This window comes from Phymastichus coffea, unplaced genomic scaffold (genome assembly GCF_024137745.1).
Source record: "Phymastichus coffea isolate CEN01 unplaced genomic scaffold, Cenicafe_Pcof_1.1 PCOF00011, whole genome shotgun sequence".
Classification (NCBI taxonomy): Eukaryota; Metazoa; Arthropoda; class Insecta; order Hymenoptera; family Eulophidae; genus Phymastichus; species Phymastichus coffea.
Window position 1 is genome coordinate 3,246,772 of NW_026706822.1, and position 17,750 is coordinate 3,264,521.

The 17,750-nt window shown below is 36.0% G+C and overlaps 1 protein-coding gene across 3 annotated transcripts in view; it reads left to right on the forward strand.

The window, feature by feature from the left end:
* LOC131672448 (talin-2) overlaps nucleotides 1-17,750 on the forward strand; it is an 870,100-nt gene that overhangs the window by 139,304 nt on the left and 713,046 nt on the right. The gene's annotated exons all lie outside the window — the stretch shown is intronic.

Below are 17,750 nucleotides of genomic sequence, written 5' to 3' on the forward strand. Positions count from 1 at the left end.
AAGGCCGCTCGGCTGTTGAAAGGCCTTCGTACGGGACAAACTTGCCTCGCGCGAGTTGGCACCCGTCAAAGTGTGTCCGTTGATTTTTGAAAAATGGAAAAAGAGCAGTATCGGTCGGTGATTCGATTCTTGTTTTTGGAAGGAAAATCGCGCAACGAACTCAAAAAGCGCTTGGATGCTTTGTACGGTGATTCTTCTTCTTCGATGGCGACCGTCAAAAATTGGTTTAACGAGTTTCATCGTGGTCGCACGTCGATTTTTGAAGAGCCATGTCCAGGTGCTCCGAGCGTTATTTTTGGCGGTAGACGTTTGAATGCTCTCTCTCTCTCTCTTTCTCTTTCTCTTTCCCGTATTATTGGAAAATTGTAAATCCTATGCGCGTGCGCAAGTCTTTCGGCCCAACGAAGGCTGTAGTTTTTTTATCATAAACGATCTTAATTTTATTCGCCGCATTACGTTATTTCATTCCCTTTTAGTTTAACGGATTCGTCGCCGGTTATTTTTTTAAAATGATTTCATTTAGGGAATAGTCTCAGTAAGCATTAGGTCACTCACACCTAAGATATATCGAGTGTCACGAGTCAGGTGACTTACGGTGAGTTCAACTCTGTTGGAAAAGGAGACATTGGAACGAAAGTATCATACGTAAAGGTGAATACACGTATACTCATAGTTGATTAACGGAGCGGCGGTTAGCTCTGCATCGTGGGAGTTTGTTTTTTAATAAACCCATTTTGTACCAGCTAACCCACCCCGTTACATACTTTCACATGAGCTAAAGATTTTCCCTCTTATAATTTGAAATTACATTATGGTGATTTTGGATTTCTTTTTAATAAATTAAGATTGTTAAAATTTGTATGGTTTCAATGACTACGGCTATGAATCCGAAAAATATGTTAAGGGGATATTACCGGTTATAATTTTGAAAAAATCATTTTTTTTTTTCATTTTTCAACTAATTATTCCTTCAGAAATCACATCCTAAATTTTTGATATGGTCCAGGGATACCAAACTGAGCAATTGTAAGTAATAAATATTTCGTTTTTTATAAAAATATTGAAAAAATTCATAATAAAAAACTTTAAACGCGTTTTTCCCAAAATGACGTTCTTTCAAACGGCGGATACTTAATCTCCGGATTGGCTCGACCGATTTAAGGCAAATTTGGTGTGCTTCTTCATTCAAGTATTCTGTGTTGTAATTTACTGCAATATAAGCAAAAAGTGAACCTGAAAGAAATGAGCAATTGAAAAAAGTGGAAAAAAATGCGATTATATAAAAAATTTTTTCAAACTATCGCCTTTTTTTTTCCTTGTGATTTTTTTTTAATATTGTGGTAAATTACCACGTAAAACACCTTCCTTTTTAAAATACCGTTTGGTTTTTTTATTTCAGATTCTTCATTCCCGAGCTTATCTGTCCGCCATGGGACGCGGCATTTTTTAACCTACTGATTTCGATGCACATTATAAATTAGAAAAAGAGACAAAAAAAATCAAAAGAAATTTTTTTGAAATCTTCAAATCATATATTTCATCTGTGGAAATTTGCAAATTGATATAGAATAAAGGAACTGAGAAAAAAAAATTGAAAATTAGCCTATTTTTTGTTGTTATAACCGGTAATACCCCCTTAATGTTACATTACGATATAAGTGCGGGAAAGTAGATTCTGGTTTCGTGTGGCGTTTACGCCCGAGTGAAGCGAGGGTGGATAGGTACACGAGACGAGAAACTTTTACCCGAACATGTGCCGTACCGTATTTTTTTATACGACGTGTGGAAAGCGCGATTTCCAACCCACATTTTCTGCCGAACATGCGGGAAAGATGCACTTTGTGTACGCAGTATTGAAATATTAATTAATTATGTATTTTAAGATCCTGTATATGACGTAGAATCGAATGTAACCGATATGGAAACATCGATACATCTTTCGCATCTTATTTAGTAAATTTCATTAAACAGTCTATTAATAATCAATATGTAGTTTACGAGGGTGGTCCGATAAGTACTTAGCCTCACCGCCCGATGGAGCCACTCTCGCAAAAGAAATATTCTATCACGTAGTACAACCTTCTCGATGGTTACTGTCAAGATTTCAGCCGGATCGGAGTTGTAGTTTATTTTTGAGAGCGTGTGAAAGCAAGTGTGTCCGTTGATTTTTGAAAAATGGAAAAAGAGCAGTATCGGTCGGTGATTCGATTCTTGTTTTTGGAAGGGAAATCGCGCAGCGAAATCAAAAAGCGCTTTGATGCTGTGTACGGTGACTCTTCTCCTTCAATGGCGACCGTCAAAAATTGGTTTAACGAGTTTCAACGTGGTCGCACGTCGATTTTTGAAGAGCCACGTCCAGGTACTCCGAAAACGGCTACCACGGAGGATATCGTAACAAAATTCACGATCTCGTATTGGCAGATCGACGATTGAAGGTGCGCGAGATAGCTAAGATCGTAAACATCTCAAAAGATCGCGTGGGTCATGTCCTGCATGAAATTTTGGGCATGAGAAAGCTGTCGGCGTGATGGGTGCCGCGTTTGCTCACTTCAGACAACAAGCGCAACCGTGAGACAACTTCAGAGCAATGTCTGCCGCTGTTTAAGCGCAATCCGAAGGAGTTTCTGCGTCGTTTCGTGACAGTCGACGAAACATGGATCTACTGGTATATACCAGAGACCAAAGAACAGTCGAAACAGTGGACTTTACCCGGCGAAAGTGCTCCGAAGAAGGCGAAGACTGCCCCATCGGCCTGAAAGGTGATGGCCACCGTTTTCTGGGATTCACAAGGTGTGATCTACATCGACTACCTGGAGAGGGGCAAAACGGTCACAGGGCTGTACTATGCCGAATTATTGGGCCGATTGAACGTTGAATTGTAGAAAAAACGGCCCCATTTGGCGAAGAAAAAAGTGCTCTTCCACCATGACAACGCACCGGCTCACACCTCCGCCGTCGCCATGGCCAAATTGGTCGAATTAGGCTACGAACTGCTGCCCCATCCACTGTATTCTCCAGATTTAGCCCTGTGCGACTTCTTTTTGTTTCCAAACTTGGAAAAGTCACTCGCCGGGCAGAAATTTGAGTCGAATGAGGAGGTAATCGCTGCCACGGAAGCCTACTTTTCAGACCTCGAGGAAACGTATTTTTCAGACGGGTTAAAGAAGTTGGAGCATCGCTGGGCCATGCGTATCGAACTAAAAGGAGACTATGTTGAAAAATAAAACGCCACTTTTCCAAAATTTTCGTTTTCCTTTTGTAGGCTAAGTACTTATCGGACCACCCTCGTACTTCAACGTATTTCAAACAGTTCAATGAGTCTCTACTCAAGATTTCTATTTTATTTAGCAAAACTTTGCATGAATTTCCCTTGAAAGTGAGAGAGCCATGCCTAATCTCACGCTGTACATTACATGCTCTTGCCCACTTTAACGCAACTAATTCGTACTCTCTGAACATGTGTGTGTATAATGTATTTACAACTCCTAAAAGTAGGTGAAGCTCAGGAGGAGGAATGATGTCGAGAAAGAGTCTATCTTCATTAGTATCAAATATCGGTGGATGAATACAATTCTTGAAATTCTGAGCTTTTTTTGTATCTGCTCCTGCTTCAATATAGTCTAGATAATTTTTTGTTGATTCTCCAATTGTTCTATAAGGGCCTACTTCGTGAAGTTCATCTTTTTTAGCATAACACAACGTACAAGGATAGCAGCTTGCGTGTGTCATAATGCCGACTAGAATATTTGTCAACTTCAGATCTGTAGCAATAGTTCCATCAAAGTTATTGATTGATTTGATTCTTTATCAGCTGCTATTACATCTTTTAATAAAGTCGAAGTGACTTGTTTCTTACTTTTCAAAGTGCAAGATTCATTCAGAGCTGTCTTTAAATTGGTTACGAGAGATGTTTTGGAGCATGCATGTTTGATTCCCCGTTTAATTAAATTGAAGCATTTGCCACACCGCTTTTCAACTGAAGACTGTCTTGTATTACTAGTACCCTGATGAACTTTCGAATTTGACGGAAAAATATTTTGCCGTTTTTGGAAATGCTGTCCATTGTCTAAAAAATTACTATGTCCTGGCGATCTTGAAATTTCACATAAATGGCAATCACATAGCTCACTGTTACGAGACCTTAGTTCTTTTTTTAATACAAATAAGGAATAGTCTGGTTGTTTTTCAATTTTAGCACCTCGATACACATTCATTTTACAAGCATTGCATACTACTCTTGGTAAACAATCATTAGTGGAATCATTTGTCTAATAAGTTCTGTAATTTAAGCTTCAATGTTGCACTTATTTTATCCATGTTACCCTTTCGAAAACACAGTAAACACATTGAATCTCGATTTTCATCGTGAGTTCTAATGCGATTTAAACCCATTTTTCAAAATTTGAAGAAACTTCGAACACAGTTAATCAAGAAGAAACTCAACACACGCGATGGCAGTTAGCTTGACACTGGGCAATACTCAATCATATTTGTTTCTATCACCTCTACTCTAATACTGAAAAGCGTTCCGAATAAGATTTGTTTACATGGCCTGGGTGTCTGCACACGCTTACGACAGTACGACGGCGACGACATAATATTAATACAATGTTTACGTATCTATATTTTTATACTTTTGTATATACATGATTATATTCAACGTAGGTATTAAAATATCATCCTAATATGAAAATATTTGAAAATAACCGAAAGAATTCGTATTACTTTAATTGATATTTCATTATTAACATAGAAAGGGTTAATACTTTTCATTTATTTAACCATTGAATAAAAAATAAACAGAAATTTTCGAAAAAAAATATACAAACCGCTGTAATTTTCCAAGAGCTCGGGGAACCGATTTTCCAAATGGGCTTCAAACATTGCATTTGTACTCTAGTTTAAGTGCATACATAGATCGAAGATGTTCAAGTAATTTTCATTTAAGTCTCTTTAAGGAACGCCGTGCCCATGATTCATCACCTGTAATAACTTTTCTAAGCACATTATCATCATTATTGACCATTTCCAGATTGTCCAGAGCGATTTCTAAGCGAATGTTCTTCTGCTCTTCTGTGAGCAATTTTGAGATGAATTTCGCACACACGCGTTTCATTCCTAAATTTTCGGTTAAAATTTCTGAAATGATAGTTTTTGGTATCCCAAAGGCTTCTTCTAGTTCTCGCACAGTCATACGACGATCTTGTTCGATTGCAAGTCGCACCTGCTCAATATTATCTGCGGTTTTTGTCGTCGAAGGTCGGCTGGAACGAGAATCAATATCGACAGAAGTGCGACCATCCTTGAACCGTTTATACCACTCTTTTATTCGTGTTTTGCTCATACACTCGCTTCTGAAGGCTTTTTGCATCATTTCAATAGTTTCCGAACTCGTTTTTCCGTGTTGAAAGCAAAATTTGATGTAAATTCGTTGATCTTGTTTTTCAGTCATTTTTGACAATATCAATATTGTGATTTTTGACAAAATCACAATATCAAAACCAACGAACGCGAAAAAGGCACTGTAAACAAAGACACGCTGCGCATGAACTATACGTCTGGCAGGTGTCAGTAAGTAACCAATAGATTCGTGAGGCTTTACTGTTTACATTTCTGTCCGGTAGAGGTCGCTCGAACACTATGGCTCGAAGGTATAAACGTAGGCCCGATACTTTCTGGACAGACCTCGTATAACGTAATATTATAGTCATTAGTTCAAATAATCTTTCAAGTATTTTAAATCAATCACTTTCGCTATTAAATTTATCTGATGTTCCATCAACACCAAACTAACATTTTCCTCATTTTTATATATATAGTTAGTTAGTTAGTTTATTTATTTACAACTTATATGTTACATTTGGCTTACATTTCTTATATTACTATTTGTGTCTCGTATCCAGTTTGTGTAGTTGATTATGTATGTGTTTCGTGTGTGTGTGTGTGTGTGTGTGTGTGTGTGTGTGAGTGCGCGCGTGCGTGTGTGTGTGTATGTGTTTTGTAAATATGTGCCTTTGTAGGTGTGTCTGCAACTCTTGTGTCCCTGTCTTCTGCGCCTGTCTATTCCTCTTTTCTTCTCATTTTTCTTCTGATTAATCTTCTCTTCCTCTTTCTCTCTCTAAGATCTGCCTTTTCCGCTCTTCTGTTTTTTTTTCTCTTTCTTGCATGTTTTCTTTTCAGCTTTTCCTTTATTACTTTCCTTTGCCTTTCCACCTTTGCCTTTCCTTTGCTTTTACTCTCCTTCTTGCTAATCATTTCATCTATTTTTCTCCTTATTAAGGCTTTGACACCTTTTTCTTGTTTCCTATTGCTCCCTCTGCCTATCCTTTCCTCAACCTCACTTATTTTTCCTTAGTATCTTATGATTTGCCTTCTGGTTTACCTTTTTCTTTCTCTTCTTCGATTCTTCTTCTTTTCCATTTTGCTCCATCCTCCAATACCTGCTTCATCTCGCTTGTGTAGTTGCTGTTACTTGTGTCTTGTGTGTGTGTGTGCATGTGTATGTTTATGTTTGCGCATATGTTCATGTTTTGTGTGTATGTGTGTATATGTATGTGTGTGTATATGTGTCTGCAAGTCTTGCTTCTCTGTCTTCTGTTTCTGTCTCTCCTTAGGGTCTTGTAGCTTCTTCTTCTTGCTTTTCTTTTTCTTTCTTCTCTTCATTTCTTCTTCTTTTCCATTTTATCTCCATCATCCACGCTATCTTTTCTTTGCTTCCTATTATTATTTTTTCCCATTCTTCCCCTTCCTTTCTGCTTTTTTCACATTTTTCTACCATGTGCTTCCAATTTTCTTCCTCTTTCATACACATTCTGCATCTCTTATTTTCTTCTTTTTCGCAATACCTGCTTCCTCTCGTTTCATTACCTAACCTAAACCTTTCCCTTATTTGCAGGCCTTTTATTCTTCCCTCTTCTTGAATTTCCTTTAATCTATACCTTTTCATTTTTTTTTCAGCTCTTTCCACTCGTTTATGTATCTAGATTTTTCTAGTTTTTCTTCTAGTTCTTTTTCATCTTTTTTCTTCAGCTCATCTCTTATTTCTTCCCAAAACTCTTCCCTCATTTCATCTCCCTCTTCCCTCTCTCTGTATATTTTACTTTTTTCCAGCCTTTCCTCTCTCTCCTCCTTCTTACCCTTTCTATCTTTTTCATTTCTTTCCCTTTTCTTTAATTCTCTCCATGCTTCTTTTTTTATTGAGCCATCTCTTTCTTCTCTTATTTTGTTTTCATACTTCATTGCTCTTTTTAATGCTGTTTCTTTCATTTCTTGTCTTCCTGTTTCCCATCGTATTAGGTAACTTGGCGTGTTTCTATCTAATCCTAATACCTACTTTATATATTTTAGTTGTAGTCTCTCTATTTCCTCATATCTCTTCCATCCCCAGATTTCTGCTCCATACATAATCACGTTTTTCACCAGAGCATCGAATAGGTTCATCCTTAGCTCCCAGTTTTCTCTAAATAGCTTTTCTCCTAGCCCCCAGAGTCTCCCGAGTCCCATATTTATTTTCCCTTCTACCTTCTTTATCTGCTTTTTATTTCTGTTATATCTGCTTATCACATATCTGAAGTAGTTGTACTCTTTAACCATGTCTATCTTCTCACCTTCCCATTCGAATTCTTCTTCCGTCCTCGTTCCTCCTCCTCTCCTACATTTCATCATCTTTGATTTTCCTACATTTAGCTCTAATCCCCTTTCTTCCAGGTATCTTTTTAATTTTTTCAGCATCGCTTTCATTCCACTTTTACTCTTTGCCATCATCACTATATCATCTGCATATCCTAATGTCCATATTTTCTTCCTTCTTATCGCTACCCCTCCTTCTTGCACCTGCTTGATCTTCACTTCAAGGTCGGCGAAGGCAAGATTAAATATCGTGGTGCTCAAAGGGCACCCGTGGTGCTCTTCTTCTTTTCGGAAAGAGCTAAAATTCTACGTTCAGATAACGTATTATATGTGGGGTTCGGTTAACTCCCCCCCCCCCCTCGTCTAAGGTCATGTAGGGGTCAAATTTATGATTTTCTTCATCTATGCACAGGGATGATCGGGCAAGGGTAAGGTTAATTGTAATAACCCAATAACTACAATACCCAATAACTCGATAATCCCAATAACCCAATAACCAAGAGATATTTTGAATAAGGACTCCCATTTTTTATCTCGGATTCGAAAAGAGCGGGAAATTCTACGTTTAGATAAAGTATTATGTTGGGGGAGCGGTTCACCTCCCCATTCCACCGGGGCAAGGGTGAGGTAAATAAGGTATTGATTACCCAGCTAGTGAAGGCAATGTATTGATTACCCAGCCAATGAAGGTAAGGTATCGATTACTCAGCCAATGAAGGCAAGGTATTGATTACCCAGCCAGTGAAGGTAAGGTGTCGATTACCCAGCCAATGAAGGCAAGGTATTGATTACCCAACCAGTGAAGGCAAGGTATCGATCACCCGGCCACTGAAGACAAGGTATTGATTACCCAGCCAGTGAAAACAAGGTGGGAATGCTCAGCCGATCAAGACAAAACGTTGACTACAGATAGAGTTATGGTCCAGATTGTCACACAAACATTTATCTCATAAGATGTTCAAAAATACCCCCGTTCAAATTTATGCAGTGTTGAATTCTACGTTCAAAATTTTCAACTGTGGACATCAAAACGTGACGCGGAATAGCTCTGCAAGCTTGTATGATGCGTTGCATCATATCTTGCCGTGTTGTTGGTTGCTGTGCATAAACAACATTTTTCAAATAGGCCCATAAAAAAAATCTGGACTTGTCAGATCTGGTGATCTTGGACACCACTCAGTAATGTCACTACCAATGCCTATCCATCGTCTTCGGTATTTTTGGTTCAAGAAGTGACGAACCATTAGTGAGCGATGACACGGTGCACCATCCTGTTGAAGCCATAATCGTCTTCTGGTTTCCAAGTCCATATCTTCCAATAATTCTGGTAATTCATTCTGCAGGAAATCAAGATATGCTGCGCCGTTGACATTCTCATCGAAAAAATAAGGTCCTATCAAATAACCATTTATTATACCGCACCAAACCACAAGGCTCCATCTATGCTGATTATCAACATGACGTACCCAATGAGGGTTCTGGATATACCTATAATGACTGTTATGGCGATTGAGTTGCCTATTACCGTGAAATGTAGCTTCGTCCGAAAACATGACGTATCTGAAAAATTTAGGATCTTCACGAATCCTTGCTTGTGCCCAATTGCAGAATTCGAGTCTGCGTCGGAAATCATCTGGCATCAAAGCTTGAGTCAAAGTTTTATGATACGGATGAAATCTGTACAGCCGCCAATATCTAGCGGCTGTTGATCTTGAGATTCCAGTACGTCTCTGAATTTCACGCAACGAGATATGATGATCCAAATCAACCATTGCTAAAACGACGAGAATTCGTGGATCATCGTTGTTCGACATCATAATGCGACGACGATTTCTGCGTATTCGGGGTCGTCGTTTCTCTCTTTGCTCGATGATTCGGATTCTCACGTGGTTCTCGGGTAGTGAAGTTTCCCTGGGTAATTTTGGCAGTAATACCTTGCTGCAGCACGATATCGGCCTTGATATGCCCAGAGAGACAACAGAATATCAACAATTTCGTTTCTCGAATAATCCGGCATATTCCCTCCTTTAAAGTCGACTAAGAACACTTGAACTATCCTGAGAAGGACTGTTCGCGAATCACTATTGTCATAAACAATACTAAAAAAGTGTTATTAAACAATTTAGTTGAAACTTTGTAGACTTGTCCGGAATTACACCAGAAAAAAGAATGGAAATAACATGTTATCCCACAAAATGGAAAATGACACTTCTCATGAAGGCTTTGAATACATGAAATCGACTTTGAAAATCAATCTGAAGTTTAAGCTCAAGGTCACTGTTGTTTGACCCTACAATTTTTTTGGGATATTAGGGTTATTGAATTATTGGGATTATCGGGTTATTGGGGTTATCGAGTTATTGGGTATTTGAGTTATTGGGTTATTATAATTAGCCTTACCCTTGCCCGATGCATAGATAAAGAAAATCATAAATTTGACCCCTACATGACCTTCGGCGAGGGGGAGGGGGGTTAACCGAACCCCAAACATAATACGTTATCTGAACGTAAAAATGACTTTGACCTTCAAATGACCTTGAAAATAAATCTCAAGGTCTAATCGGATTTCACAGAAAGGTTGCCCCCATTGTCCCAAACAACTGTTGTCTGAATAATTTTTTTGTACAACGCCAACCGTTGAAAATTTCGGGGTGGTTCCTTTTAAATTGGACACCTTGTATATAGATATATAATTAGTGAACATGAAAATATTTCTATAGAAAAATTGTTACCAATACCAAAGCACCTTGTTGATAATCCGACACAGAGTTTCGATTTTAATAAATTTAGACAAAGAGATTAACGAGAAAAAAAGGATTATTTCTGAAATAAGATTCATTAATGCGTATGATAATACTATTAATAGACAAGAGGATAGTCCCTTGTTAGTAAACAATACAGTAGCATTTTTTAATTTCTTAAATAACTTAAAATTCTTAATAGCTTAAGATACTTATTATTAATTCCATTGGTCTTTTCAATACATTGTTTCTTTTAAAGATTGGTTTCTACATCTTTGTTTTAATAAAATAAACCTTACCTGAGTTTAACTTGAATGAATATTACTATGTGCCGTAGTGTTTAATTTCTTAATATGACTTGTGACTTCAAACCTTTTGGTTATCAATTCAACCTATGTTGTCTTATTGCTAATTATAACACCATGATTTTTGATATGATTATAATTTCAAATTCAATGACAAGAATTACCGTAAAAGTTTGGACTATTAACAATGGATAATGTAAATTTTTACATGTTGCGTTAGTATGTAAAATTGCTGTTGTATTGACCTTTAATGTTATCATTTATTTAAGTTGTTATAAAGAATTTTTGTATCAGTTGACAATTTAATAAAAGACCTGATGAGGCTGGAAGGCAAATCAGCCAAACGTTGTTATAATTAATTGTGTATAACTATTTGGTTGGAGTTTTGAGTATCACTCTTGAAAAACTTTGGAATATAATTCATAGATTTATAATTCACTCTTATTTACAATAACAATGAATTATTTTCAATAATATTGAATTTCGATAGTTTATAGTAAAATCTACCAATAAAAAAATTAGTGAAACTATAGATTACTATTATTAGGCTTCTGCAGATTAACAAGTAGTAATCTCATTTATTTGAACTTAACTTGCAAGATTTCTAATTTTCGAACAGATAATTTTTAAGTGAAACTGAATGGTTCAGTATAAGCCGAAAACACATATTGTAATTATAAATTCATTTTATTATTGTTTATATAACCTTTTTTCAGTTCGCACTCGATACCGTAAGCCGTCATCTGCGTTATAAGTTAACCAACGAGATCGTTTTCCCCCAGAGCTGCGTTTTCAGTGTCATTGTAGATACCAGTGCGCTACTTAGTTCTCTATATTCACCGTGCATATTTTCTCTCCATGCTGTTGCTATGTAAGCATTTTTCTGTTAATTAAAGACTTTCTTCTATATTACTGGCTCGTGTCTCTTTTTATTTGATCGCCTAGCTTTTCGCATTTCAACGAGCCACGCCATCCCTCTAATTTTTCCGTTTTTCAACAAGCCTTGAAATTTACGGCACTTTCTGCGGGCTTTTTGGTATTTCGGCCATATAAGAGGAAAATCTGACGCTATGGAGCCGGGTTTCGTACAGCCTACAACGAGCTGCATCTTCACCTCAACAACTCTTAATTTATTAGTATATAACCAGGAGTTTTTAGCTCACGCCGAGCAAAATTCCCGTTATATTAAGACTTGTAATCAAAGTTGGCATCAGATTTGAGAATTGAAACGTCAACAATAAAACAAGTTAAGTGTTCTCGTAGAAATTTCTAAAGTATTGGTCGGGGAATTGTATTTGATAATTATACTAAAATTAAAAGAAATATAACAAATTATAAAAGCAAATCATACATATGGTTATTTTTATTTATATGTGTATACAGGGTTCCCCATTTTAAATTTTACAGCTGAATATCTCAAAAACAAGCGCGAGCAGCTAAAAAATTATTCATATAAAAGTTGTTCAGGATCGAAGGGGACAAGTGTTAATGAACTTGGATTTGACCTTGAACGCGATCCGTCAAGCTCATTTGAAGGTCAATGTTGTTTTTGAAAAGGAACCCCTATTTTTGACCACGGATTTGGATTCCTCGTGAAATTCTACGTTCAGATCATGTGATATGTGTAGGATCCCGGGGCCGCCCACCCTCCAATTCCCCCCCCCCCCCCCAAAAGGTTATTTCCAGGTCAATATTGTTTTTTCAATGGAAACCCCTATTTTTTATCACGGATTTGGGTTCCTTGTCAAAATCTACGTTCAAATAAAGCTACATGTGTGGGGTACGGATGATCTCCCCAATAACCCCCCGTCCCAGGTTATTTCAAAGTCAATGTTGCGTTTCCAATCGGACCCGTATCTTTGACTGGAGATTCAGATTATGCATAAAATTCTATGTTCAGATTATATTTCGTAAATGAATGACGACTCTCTGGTACTCATATTTTTACATTTTCTAGCATATTTTGCGCTGTTTCTTGATTTCTACTGAATTGGGCAACTATGGGATATTGCTTTTAGAAAAAATTTCTTAAGTATCAACGTACCCGATCCAAGTACAATTATTGTTTAAATAATAGGAAATTTTTTTCTTAAAAACTCAAACTGAAAATATTTTAAATCAGCCAAGGTATATCATTATCGAGCCCCGTAGATGCTTAAATCAGTGCAAACCAAGAAGCAGTCAAAAATATGCTAGAAATTAGGGTACCAGAAATTCATCATTCATTTACGAAATATGATCTGAACTTAGAATTTTATGCAGAATTTAAATCTCCAGCCAAAGATACGGGTTCCAATTAAAAACACAACATTACCTGGGGGGAGGGGTTATTGGGGAGATCATCCATACCCCGCATATGTAGCTTAGTATATTTTGAGTAGGAACCCAAATCTATGATAAAAAATAGAGGTTTCCATTGAAAAAACAACATTGACCAGGAAGTAACCTTTTAGGGGGCAATTATGGGGTGGACAGCTTCGGGGCCCCACACATATTACATGATCTAAACGTAGAATTTCACGAGGAATCTGAATCCGTGGTCAAAAATAGGGGTTCCTATTCAAAAACAACATTGTTCAAATTCAAGTTCATCAATACATGGTCCCCTCGATCCTGAACAATTTTCATATAAATCATTTTTAGTTTTCCGGGCTTGTTTCCGAGATATTCAGCTGTGAAAGTTAAGATATAACTCTGTAGAAATATTTTTGTATACTCTGGTGTGTATGATTATTTTATAAAATATCAATTCAAATTGATTCCACACATTGTTTTTTTTATATTATGTCGTTCACTATATTGATTATTCATAAAACATTGTATATGTACGATAAACTTCTGCTTGAAAAAAAAACTTTACTGAAACGTTTAATACTAATTCATTTAGCCTAAAAAAATCATTCAAACTTTACACTTACAATAACTTTTACACAACATCTACATTCTCAATCGTTAATCTCTTTCCTTCGAAAATTCTTTACAGCTTTTGTATTGCTACGCATTACAAGGCTTTGCCTGAGAGCGTTGCACTACTTCTTCAGGAGAGCTATCCCCGTTCCTTGCCACCCTGTAATCAGCCGAAGAATTATGCCCTACTCACTTTTTTTTCACAGAAATTTTTTGCTTCATTATTATTATCTATATTTGATGACTAATCGATTCCACAACAAACGGAACCTCTTCCCTCACTCTTTTAGTAAGAATCAAGGTAAATTGAATGTCAAATGTAGAAAAACCTGTAAAGAAAATTACAAGATTTCGGAGTAAGTATTTCGATTTTTTAATCCCCGATGTTTTAAGAACGTTAAAACGAAGCCATGCGAGTATGAGTCTAAGAATAAGGCATGGATGACTCGCGATATTTTTGAGAAGTGTCTCCCCAAGTTTGATAGCAAGTTTGCCTGAGAGAAAAGGAAAATTCTACTTTTCATCGATAATTGCAGTGCCCATGGATCAATTGCAAAACTACGAAATATCGACGTTGTATTTCTGCCGCCAAACACGACGTCTGTTCTCCAGTCAATGGACCAGGAAATCATCAATTCCTTCAAGAGTCACTAACGATCCATTTTAGTGCGCGACGTCTTGAACGAAAATGTAACATCGAGCAGAATTCAGGTGAAAATCAACGTTTTGCAAGCTTTAAGGATGTGTGCGGAAGCGTGGTGAGAAGTCAGTGCACAAACAATTAGGAATGGATTTGAAAAAGCAGGATTTCCTGTTGCAAAAGAGAACGCCGTCTTCGCCGAAGAAAGCCTTCTTGAAGATCGGAAGTTGGATGAGGAGTACGTGAGGATCGACGAAGACGTAGCTATTTGCCGCGAGCTTACGGACTCCTAGATTTTAGAAGAAATCATGGAGGAAATGGCTCCATAGTTACCCGATGAAGAAGAAGGAGAAAATCAAGAGCCATTTCCAGTAGTTCCATCCCTCAGTGAAGCTTTGGAATGCAAAATTTAGAGTATTTGCTGAATCACGCTTAGACGTGAATGAAGAAATTTTTGTGGCTCTCAGCAAATTCGATAAATTTGCAACGGAAGAGAAAGTTGCCAGTTTGAAGCAATTCAGCATCTCTGACTTCTTCATAAAAAATAACCCCCCCCCCCCCTCCCCACATTATAAACAATCGGTCCTTCTAAGGACCAACAATTATTCGAACGTTAAACAAATAATTCATGAAAAATTATTTTATATAAACATTTGTTTGAATACATCTGTATGTATATTGTTCTTATTATAACTATTTATGATTGAATTTTAATTTTTTATATTTTTATGTCATAAATCATCTTTATATGTTCATACATACTACAAGTCGAACCTCCCCCTCCCTAACTCGAACACCTCTATAACTCGAAAACCTCTATAACGGTCCCTTGCAGTTCGAGTTATGAAAATTCGACTGTATTACAGTTAAGCAAAATAACCAAAATACTTACTCCAAAATTCTGTGATTTTTCTGATGGTTTTTTCTCAATTTTACGTTAAATTGACTTTGATTTTTATTAACAAGGAGAGAATGAAGGTTCTGTTTCTTGTAGAATTGATTAGTTATCAAATATAAATGATAATAATAATAATAATAAATTTTCTATGGTCAAAAATATAGGACCCGAAAACCGGCCACAATGACTCCTTTTTCCTAACATACAGTGTTACTATATTAATCATAGAAAATTTTCATTTGTATTGTTACCAAATAATTCAAAACCATTTGTTGCTCATACATGCGATTTGCTATACTTTCTAGTTATCATGTCCCTCGGATAAAATTTTACGCCAATATTTTGCTTAATGTAACGGTCCTATTTATGAGCTATTTATTAAATCACTGAATTACTGCAACTAGTCTAACGTATCTATCTGTTTATTCAAATCAATACATTAAGCGGCGCTACCTCACTGTTTACGCGATTGTATACAAATAAGAGTCGAATCAAAATAAACAGCGTGACGTCATAAAGTAATAGACATAGATATAATGATTTTGGATATTAAGAAAAATATGTTAATTAGAGATAATTTTAATATAACAAAGTATTGATTATATAGATTTTAGCATGTAGATTCATAATATTATAACAAAAATTACATTCAATTATGAAATAATAATGAATATCCATATGCAAAGTTGATTTATTTATTACGTTAACATATGAAATATTAGAAAAATGTAAATAATTCATATGCAAAGTAAATAAGCATAGAACATGAGTAAGAATTGGTTTCATTAATAAAAGCTGAATAATAACTGTTATTAGTAAATAAACAATTAATAATTTATTTAAACAATAAGCTATATTAGAACGAAAATATTAAGTTTATACTTGATAATGATAACTTTATGATTTAGAAATCTCAGATAATTAATCTAATAATTGCATAATAAGATTAGAAAAAACTGTCACAAATATGAAAAATTAATCATAATTCAAATGTTATTAATTAATTTAAATATTTAATTTTAGAGAATACTTCCAAAATTAATCAACTATAAAGTTATATGAAAATTTAATAATTTTCTATTGTAAACATTGTAATATCACGTTAATTAACTTTATTAGTTAATAACTTTTGACGACACTATTGGCGATAATTGTATTGGCGATAGTTGTAATTAATTTAGTAATTACATTATAAGATTATAGAAAAAACCGTTACAAATATGAAAATTTGTTATAATTCAAATGTTATTAACTCATTTGAGTATTTATTTTTAGAAATTACTTCTAAAATTAATAAACTATAAAGTTATGTAAAAGTTTAATATTGTTTTATTGTAAATATTGTAATATTGCATTAAATAACTTTATTAGTTAATAACTTTTGACGATACTACTTTTGATCATTGTAAATTACACTAAAATAGAACAACCAATAACTAATTTTGTAAAGTTTACATGTTTTAAAACTTTAGTATTAATGTTTATTTACTTGTAAATTTAGACAATTCATTTCTCAAAATTTGCGAATAACTTCTGGAAGATTCGAAAACTTCTCGAAGAGAAGATTCCTGCGATAATAGACGGGAAAATCTATGTATAAATACGCTGATTATTGCATAGGCTGGCATTCACTCCAAGCCTTGCAAAGTGAGCGCATGAGATTGAATAAACTTGATCAATACCTAAGTTCTTTCTCTCATTGTAATTAACTGAGCAAGACTGTCCCTTCCTTATAATTTGAGCTCGACTTATAGAACATCTCGCGCTATAAGAAACTTGGGCCGAATTATATCCTATCAAAGAAAGACTTTAGCTCTGCTTAGGGGACAATTCGCACCATAAGAAACTAGGGCATTGTCTGACTTTGCTCGAAATATTGTACTTATTTATGTATATTTGATTTACTTATTGATTACATTTGATTTATTTATCTATTTTATTGACAATTAGAGTAAAATTATTGGAAACAAATTCTTACTCATTAGCTAGATACGAGAGTTCGAATTATTTTATTTATAAGTGATACGAACATCACATTAAATTGAATCAATCAAATAATCCTTCAACTATCATGCTCGTTCTCTACTCTCTGGTAGTTTGGAAGCGCTATTTATTCCTATAGCCTGGCATCTCGCACTATCTGTGTGTGGTAGGCCTGTCACGCCTTCTCTCTTCTTCCTTTCTTACATCAGTCAGCTGGTTCTCTACTGATGTGGCGAAGGCAACTACTGCATCCCATCCTTCTGGTGAACTTAGCAGGCAAATTCCCAGACCGCTGGGATTCACTGGGCCATTCCACCTTGTGCGGAAATACATCCGCTCTTCATTGAAGCGGGGACACACAAATAAGACATGTTCTACGTCTTCGTCCGTACATGAACATGCTGGGCATTCGGCACTTGCGTAGACACCGATGCGGTGAAGATAGCTGTGGAAGCAGCCATGGTCAGTGAGCACCTGAGTCAATTGGAAAGTGACGAGTCCATGGCTTCTACCTATCCACTTGTCGATGTCCGGGATGATGCAGTGAGTCCAGCGACCTTTTCCAGCATTGTCCCATCTTCTTCGCCATTCTCGCATTGTATTTGGCGTCCATCGTTTACTATGAACATGTCTCTCATCAGGATTCT